This window comes from Coregonus clupeaformis, chromosome 17, assembly GCF_020615455.1.
Source record: "Coregonus clupeaformis isolate EN_2021a chromosome 17, ASM2061545v1, whole genome shotgun sequence".
In the NCBI taxonomy this organism is placed as follows: Eukaryota; Metazoa; Chordata; class Actinopteri; order Salmoniformes; family Salmonidae; genus Coregonus; species Coregonus clupeaformis.
The window spans coordinates 71,999,789-72,009,453 of NC_059208.1; positions in this window are offsets into that span (position 1 = coordinate 71,999,789).

Here is a 9,665-nt window from a genome sequence, read left to right on the forward strand (position 1 = left end):
TGCATTTGTGATGCACATTGGGATGTTCCGGTTCACTCTTATCCTGTTCGGGTTGAGCTGGCACATTGCTTCTTCCAGACAAACATGCCCACCATCCTGGCTGTCTGCCCTGGAGTTGCCGTATATGTTGACCTGGTGACAGTATGGAGAGGATGCAACCACACATGACAAGCACATAAGGCAGGTGTTCACTACAATGAACCAACACAACCTGACAAGAAATGCCATCAACTTAGTGGGCCTTCACATGTCATTCGAATTGCATCTCTCCAATGTCAATGCCTTCCTGAATCTCCTAGAACTGTCCTTGATAAGCTCACTTCACCATCAGTCCTCCCATCAGGCAGTTACTAGAGACAGAGACACCATGGAACTGGACTGCCACATGTCAGGAGGCCTGCTCCTAGATACCACCAAGATGTCATCCATATAATGCAAACATGTACTGGCTATCCTTCTGCACTCTAACAGAGAAAAACGCACTACAGAGATCTATTACAGAAAATAATTCTGTCTCCGGGTGAACTGATGACAGGATGGTAACTGGGTTGGGTACCACGGGATAAACTGGGATTACCACATAATTTACAGCTCTCAGGTCCTGAACCAGGCGCCACTCATTTCTCTCCGGTTTCTTAACAGGAAAAATGGGTGCATTGCAAACAGTTTACCCACTGCCAGCAGTGATTGAATAATCGGTCAAATCCCTTCTGTTGCCTCTGGCTTAATAGGAGTTTATTTTTGTGATCAACATTAATTACAACTGGGCTGGCACTATCAGTCCATTGCCATTGGAATATTCTGTCCATAAGATTTCTGGCACCTGAGACAGAATAGACTGGGAGGCAGTGTCAGAACCTCACTCCTGGGGGAGTGGTTCAATTTGCCTACTTACACATTGGTTCAAGACCTCATCATTTGGGATGTCAACGAAAACTCCATCAGCGGTACAATAAATTGTAGCATTAAGTTTAGTCAACAAGTCTCTACCTAACAAGTTAAACGGTTGAGTAGGTGAATACAGAAAATCATGTTCAACATTCAGTGGTCCTATTGAACAGGGCATGGGTTTTGTTTCAAAATGTATTACTGGAGAGGAGGAAATACCATAAGCATTTCTAGTTTTATTAGTTAGAGGTAGGTCAAGTCCAGTTCCACCAAAAGTGGATGCAGTGGCTCCCGTATCTACCAACATAGGAATTTATTTTCCCTGTATTTTTACCATAATGTTTGGGTCAGATTGGTCTACTTTAACCTGTGGATATTGTTGTGTTAAGGATGTTGTTTCCCCTGAGGGGCATCCCTATTGTGGCTGGTCATTCCTTTAATTCTTGACGAAGGCTCTGATTAACGTGTCGATTATATTGAGTAGGTGAATACAGAAAATCATGTTCACCGGTAGGCCTTCTTGGGGTTAGACCAACTGAGAGAGAACTGCTCCTTAAAGTAACTAACTGCGTGGCAGTTGGAAGCTGTTTTAAAAGCATAGATCTTAAAATGCACCAATCTTTGTCTGAGACTTTATTTACATGCAGGCTATCCAATTCCTGTTAATATACTGTTCCAACAGTATTTTTCACGTGATTGTAGGTAAACCAATCAAATCAAATCAAATTGTATTTGCCACATGCGCCGAATACAACAGGTGTAGACCTTACAGTGAAATGCTTACAAGCCCTTAACCAACAATGCAGTTTTAAGAAAAATAAGTGTTAAGTAAAAAATAGATCAGTAAAAAATAAAAAAAAAGAGCAGCAGTAAAATAAAATAACAGTAGGGAGGCTATATACGGGGGGTACCGGCACAGAGCCAATGGGCGGGGGCACAGGCCAGTCGAGGCAACTGAGGCAATATGCACATGTGGGTAGAGTTAAAGTGACCATGCATAGATAATAAACAGAGAGTAGCAGCAGCGTAAAAGAGGGGGTGGAGTGGGGTGGGGTGGGGGGGACAATACAAATAGTCCGGGTAGCCATGATTAGCTGTTCAGGAGTCTTATGGCTTGGGGGTAGAAGCTGTTAAGAAGCCTTTTCGACCTAGACTTGGCGCTCCGGTACTACTTGCCGTGCGGTAGCAGAGAGAACAGTCTATGATTAGGGTGGCTGGAGTCTTTGACAATTTGTAGGGCCTTCCTCTGACACCGCCTGGTATAGAGGTCCTGGATGGCAGGAAGCTTGGCCCCAAAGATGCACTGGGCTGTACGCACTACCCTCTGTAGTGCCTTGCGGTCGGACGCCAAGCAGTTGCCATACCAGGCGGTGATGCAACCAGTCAGGATGCTCTCGATGGTGCATCTGTAGAACTTTATGAGGATCTGAGGACCCATGCCAAATCTTTTCAGTCTCCTGAGGGGGAATAGGCTTTATCGTGCCCTCTTCACGACTGTCTTGGTGTGTTTGGACCATGATAGTTTGTTGGTGATGTGGACACCAAGGAACTTGAAGCTCTCAACCTGTTCCACTACAGCCCCGTCGATGAGAATGGGGGCGTGCTCAGTCCTCTTTTTTCTGTAGTCCACAATCATCTCCTTTGTCTTGATCACGTTGAGGGAGAGGTTGTTATCCTGGCACCACACGGCCAGGTCTCTGACCTCCTCCCTATAGGCTGTCTCATCGTTGTCGGTGATCAGGCCTACCACTGTTGTGTCGTCGGCAAACTTAATGATGGTGTTGGAGTCGTGCCTGGCAATGCAGTCATGGGTGAACAGGGAGTACAGGAGGAGACTGAGCATGCACCCCTGAGGGGCCCCCGTATTGAGGATCAGCGTGGCAGATGTGTTGTTACCTACCCTTACCACCTGGGGCGGCCCGTCAGGAAGTCCAGGATCCAGTTGCAGAGGGAGGTGTTTAGTCCCTGGGTCCTCAGCTTAGTGATGAGCTTTGAGGGCACTATGGTGTTGAACTCTGAGCTGTAGTCAATGAATAGCATTCTCACGTAGGTGTTCCTCTTATCCAGGTGGGAAAGGGCAGTGTGGAGTGCAATAGAGATTGCATCATCTGTGGATCTGTTGGGGCGGTATGCAAATTGGAGTGGGTCTAGGGTTTCTGGGATAATGGTAATCTTAGAGTTCTTGGGCACAGGGACTATGGTGGTCTGCTTGAAACATGTTGGTATTACAGACTCAGTCAGGAACATGTTGAAAATGTCAGTGAAGACACTTGCCATTTGGTCAGCGCATGCTCGCAGTACACGTCCTGGTAACCCATCTAGCCCTGCGGCCTTGAGAATTTTGACCTGCTTAAAATTCTTACTCACATCTGCTACGGAGAGCGTGATCACATAGTCATCCAGAACAGCTGATGCTCTCATGCATGCTTCAGTGTTGCTTGCCTCGAAGCGAGCATAGAAGTGATTTAGCTCGTCTCTGCTCGTGTCACTGGGCAGCTCGCGGCTGTGCTTCCCTTTGTAGTCTTTAATAGTTTGCAAGCCCTGCCACATCCGACGAGCATCGGAGCCGCTGTAGTACAATTCAATATAAGTCCTGTATTGACTCTTTGCCTGTTTGATGGTTCGTCGGAGGGATTTCTTATAATCGTCCGGGTAAAAGTCCCGCTCCTTGAAAGCGGCAGCTCTACCCTTTAGCTCAGTGCGGATGTTGCCTGTAATCCATGGCTTCTGGTTGGGGTATGTACGTACGGCCACTGTGGGGACGACGTCATCTATGCACTTATTGATGAAGCCAGTGACTGATGTGGTGTACTCCTCAATGCCATCGGAAGAATCCCGGAACATATTCCAGTCTGTGCTAGCAAAACAGTCCTGTAGCTTAGCATCTGCGTCATCTGACCACTTCCTTATTAACCAAGTCACTGGTGCTTCCTGCTTTAGTTTTTGCTCATTAGCAGGAATCAGGAGGATATAATTATGGTCAGATTTGCCAAATGGAGGGCGAGGGAGAGCTTTGTATGCGTCTCTGTGTGTGGAGTAAAGGTGGTCTAGAGTTTTTTTCCTTTGGTTGCACATTTAACATAGATGCAAAATCTATTGGACCCCAAATCTTTTTATTTTAATGTCTGAGCCCACTTGATTTCCTTAGAGCCAATTACAATAGCCACAACATAAAAACACTTGTAACTGGTGGTCCTCTGTAGCTCAGCTGGTAGAGAACAGTGCTTGTAATGCCAGGGTAGTGGGTTTGATCCCCGGGACCACCCATACACAAAAATGTATGCACGCATGACTGTAAGTCGCTTTGGATAAAAGCGTCTGCTAAATGGCATATTATTTATTATATTATAACTGTATTCATTTTTGTCAGGCAGGACCATACAGCACTGAAAGAGAGCACATTTGACTTGGGAAGTTGTCTATTGAACAGCTGTCAAAAAGTTAAGTTTACATTCATCATACATATTCATAGTTGATATTTCCGCATATTGTATCTTTGTGTTTACAGGTCTATATATCCATGCTTTAAGATATACTTTTTTTGTGATTAAATGTTTATTGAGTTCACACAACAACAACAACAAATAATTTATAAAAAATAAAAAAGAACATCAACAAAACAAAAGAGACATAACACACAGCCAACACCACACAATGTTATACATGCAGCTCCAGGCCATGAAAAATCACAGAAGTAAAATACAATTGAATGTACAAATCTGGTCAAGCCTCCCACCCACCTCCTGCCAACAGCCCGTAGCAAACTTCTCAAATAGTAGAGATAGTCAAAAACAAACAAAAAAAGGGAAGAAAATAGAGGTAAGTAAGCCTACCAGTGGTCCCTTATGACGGAGGATATCTCTGCCCAAGCCTGCACTGTGGACGGCCTCGTCCGATTAAGTTTTGCTGTTGTGCATTCCAAATTAACATTATTCTGCAAAACATTAGTCCAGTAAATTTCAAGAGCCAGCCCCGAATTCCACCATACTGCAAAATGGTTTTCTTTGAATAAGTGTCAAAGATAAAGATGAAGCATCATTCTGCAGGCACAGACAAGGACCTGGGATCACCAATCTGGACAGCACCGAGCATATGTCACTCCAAAATGTGTGTATAATTGAACAATCTCAGAACATATGCGTAACAGTACCCACATTATTGTTCGTACAGAGTGTGCAGTATGGATTTGTTATTATTTTAATCAGAAAACGTTTATATGGAGTTGCATATGCTCTGTGAATGAATTTGAAGTGAATGAGCTGATGGCTAAAATTCTTAGATGCCTTGCTCAGATTTGACCATGTCCTATCCCAATCAGGGGTTGATCCCATCCTCTCCAACTCTGTCTCCCATACAACCTCCAGGGGTCATTTCTTATAAGTCTTCCCTGTAAGTGTGCCGTTTATCTCTGCTGCTAGCCCTCTAGAACTCCTATCTGGACCTATCCAGCCTGCCATTGGTGTTCTGACAATGGCAAATTCCAGGGTACACCATAAGCTTTCATTGCTGACCTTAACTGCAGATACAGAAAGTATGAGGATCCTGGCAGGGAATAGTCGTCTTTAATATCCTGAAATGTGCGCAAGCCAATCTCACTATAAATGTCCTTCAAAACATAAACACCCTTTGAAGACAATGAGGCATGTGTGAAAGGATGTCCACCTGTCAATAAATGGAAATGTTTCCATATTGGATATAACTGACGGAATTTTGTCTGATGACCTATGATCTATCAACCCCAGCAAATACTAACTCTTCTAGTCTATGGGGTTTAACCAGAGCAGATTCAATAGCTCTCCAAGGTAAAACTGATTGACGATCCATCCACACTCGTAATGCTCTTGTTTGAAAAGCCCAATAATAGAAATTGAGATTCGGAATCCTCCTGTGCATTTAGCACGCAGCGTAGTGAGTTTGACAACAAAAGGATCATAAAGAATAAAAAGATAACCCGGGGCAAGATATTCATTTTCACTGTGGTAACTCTGCCCTGTAACGATATAGTTAGATTAGACCACCTCTGCAAATCCTCCTTCATTTTTTGCAAAAGGCCACAGAAGTTGTCCCTAACAATTTTCTGCAGAGTAGGATGTATTTTAACCCCCAAATAAGTAAAGCTGGTGCTTATTGGTACTAAGGCACTGCATCGCAGTGCTAACTGTGCCACTAGAGATCCTGGTTCGAATCCAGGCTCTGTCGCAGCCGGCCGCGACCGGGAGACTCATGGGCGGCGCATAATTGGCCCAGCATCGTCCAGGGTAGGGGAGGGAATGGCCGGCAGGGATGTAGCTCAGTTGATAGAGCATGGCGTTTGCAACGCCAGGGTTGTGGGTTTGATTCAATAATTGCTCAATACCCTTGAGCAAGGCACTTAACCCTAATTGCTCCTGTAAGTCGCTCTGGATAAGAGCGTCTGCTAAATGACTAAAATGTAAATGTAAATGATTCCCACGGGGGGCCAGTATAAAAATAAAAAAAATGTATTCACTAACTGTAAGTCGCTCTGGATAAGAGCGTCTGCTAAATGACTAAAATGTCAATGTAAATGTAAAGAAGGTAACTGAGCATTCTTAGCTGCTTAATTTAGAGGAAATAACATAGATTTTGGTCAACAACAAAAAGAATCCACCCAGCTCTTTAGACTCATCAAACAACTCATGTACATGAGAGAGAGAGGACCCAACATTGAAGAGGAACAGAAGGATGTCGTCTGCATAAAGTGAGATATAGTGTGTAGACTCATGAATTGCAATTGGAGAGATAGTCATACTTTCTCTGACAGCCTGTGCAAGGGGCTCTAGTGACAGAGCAAAAAGCAGTGGGGACATAGGACAACCTTGTTTAGATTGGCGTTGTAATGGAAATGGGGACAATTGACAGGTGCCAGTTGTCACTGAAGCAGTAGGGCTGTTATATGTTTTTATCATAGTGATGAAATTAGGGCCGAACCCAAACTGCTCCAAAACCACCCATAAATATCCCCATTCTAACCGATCAAATGCCTTTTCAGCATCAAGTGACAAAACAGCGCAGTCATGAGGTAAATTGTCAGCAATGTCAATAACATGCAGTAACCTGCGTACATTATCTGCAGGCAATCTCCCTTTAACAAAGCCAATTTGGTCATGGTGTATTAACTTACACACCAAGAGATCAATACGCATGGCCAATACTGTTGCATACAACTTTGCATCAAGGCAGTAACTACAACATTCAATCAGGTCTTTTCCCTTCTTCAGTAACGGAGTAATTCATGCAATGTTCTGGTCTCTATAGAGTGATATTTAGCGTATATTTTGTACAGTGTGTGAGTGCAGAGTTGGATGGTGAGCCGTGCATTGCATGACGTGCAATTTTGTTATGTTTTTATCAGAATATATCTCCATGACTGGTGCTACAAGTTGGAGTCCATGTCGATGATTGTACACAGCGCAAGAAGAGTACTGTTACACAAGCAAGGTCTACTAGGTCTGTCCCCATTAAAAATAATTGTTCTGTTTAGTTCAGTGCATAATAAATTCAGCTTTGTTTACATTGAATTCCCCTCTCAATGCTAGTTTATTTTACCTCTCTTCTGAGAATACATTAATCTGCTCTTTCTCCAACGAGTCAACCTCCTCCTTAATCTTTGTGTATCGCTTATTTGTGGCAGAGTTTAATGTAGAAGAAAATACATTTAGTTGCTTCCCATAATGTCTGGGGACTCTCACACTGCTCCCTATTGATTACCAAAAATTCCTCCAGCTGTTGATTAATCTGCATAGTAAATCCTGGGTTAAACAACAAAGAATGATTGAAAATCCATCTATGAACTCAAGGATACTAATTAAAAAGGGGTTATTATGCACATCACAGGAGAGTGATCAGATATAAAAATGGGCAACATCTCCTATGTTGATATATTTTTTATCAGTGTAGGTGTGACAAAAATATATTCAATTCTAGAATATGATCTATGTCGAGCAGAGTAAAACGAGTAAGCTTTCACCTGGTCATTAGGACTCCGCCATAGGTCTATTAAATTCAGTTCTGTAATAAATGTTCTCAGGACAAGGGAAGACGCAGGAAGAGAATCCTGACTACTTGAGGATCTTTCTGACGTTGGGTTAATCGTTGCATTAAAATCTCCCCCCACAATGAGATGACCATCATGGTACTGTAGCAAAGAGTCGCTGATGGAAGCCAAGAACATGTTATCATATTCACTTGGGCCGTAAATTGAAACTAAAATAAGTTTTGCATGATTCACGGTCACCTATACGTAAACAAATCGCCCACAAGAATCATTCCCTGAGAGCTCGACAGAGATCTGGAGTTTTCTATCCATCAAATTCAGTACTGCCTTTTGACTTATTTGCAGCACATGAATGGGCAATTACTTCATAGCGTATGTTTTGGAATCTGTGCACATCTTTATCCAGCAAATGAGTTTCCTGAATCAATGCAATGGATACTTGCTTGCGGTGTAGATATTCGAAACATCATGTTTGATTGGTGCATTCAAACCCATTCAATTAAAGCTCATCACATTCAAATCAGTCATTGGGATATGTACAGTAGATTGACATCAGTGAGTAGCGGGCATGGCTGTGAAAGTGGAACAGTAGCTGACCAAAAAGATATCAAAACAAAAATACGCATGAACTGTAATGACTAACATAGGCATGAAGTGTTGACAAAAACAACTATATACAACAAAAAGTGCAAACTGCCAGGGTAGGTTCCCAAAGGTTAGCAAAACGCAAAATGAACTCAGAGTTGTGGCTTTTCTTTAAGATATCCTAATGTTGTTTGTTTCTGTATGTAGGGCAGACAATTGGCTACATGTATTCAACATTTTCGCAATATCAGAGCTTGCAAAATTGGGTTACATGAGCTTATGTGGCCCACCCCCCTCCAGCCAGGCATTATTCTGCACTGTTAGAGTTAAGGGTGTGTGTCACAATATCTATCAATTTAACCACATTTGCAGTAAAATATTTTGCAGTAAAGTATGTTGAGTTTTGGCCACGAGAGAAGAATGCAATAATTCGCACAATCATCCTAAAATCTCATAAGAAATGAAGTGATGTTTATTTTTTATAGTACCCTAATGTTATACTATGCTATTATATTTTGGTTCTGTTATGTTGAACACTCATTATGTGATCATGCTTTGATCTAACTTTATTAAACGAGCACAATTCACCAGAGTAGCCTGTTCTCTATGAGTAGAGCAGACTGTGCGTAAAGTAGAGAATCCCACACGTGCAGAAGATTCGGGCCCTTTAGTTATGGGGAAGAAAGGTCTGGAAGCCACTCCAAACAGAAAAAGAGGCAATTTCAATTTCACTTTGCTTAAACCTTTTTTACTATCATTTTCAATTAGCCATTTTCCCTTTACAATTACCTTTATTAATTTCCACTTAATTCATTGTGGTGCAAATCATGCACACTGTTCTGAAAATATTAAAGCATTGATCATTTTCGCATTTACATTGAGCATTTAAGCATTGCATTTTCGATCTGGCACTTATCATCCTCTATAGAAATGTGTCTTAAAATAAAAAAATTATAATACTCAATTATTGTTCAATTCCAGTGTACAGGTCATGCACAGATTATTATGCTGTTGAAAGATAACACAAGTAAAGGCAACAAATACAAACAGGAAAAAACAACAACATAGACTGACAAAAGCAAAACACAACACACACAAAATGGGTAAGATGTACAGTTTCATTCCAGTTGACCTTCAAGGGTTCTCTCCATGAAGAGGAAGAGGTCATTGATCAGAC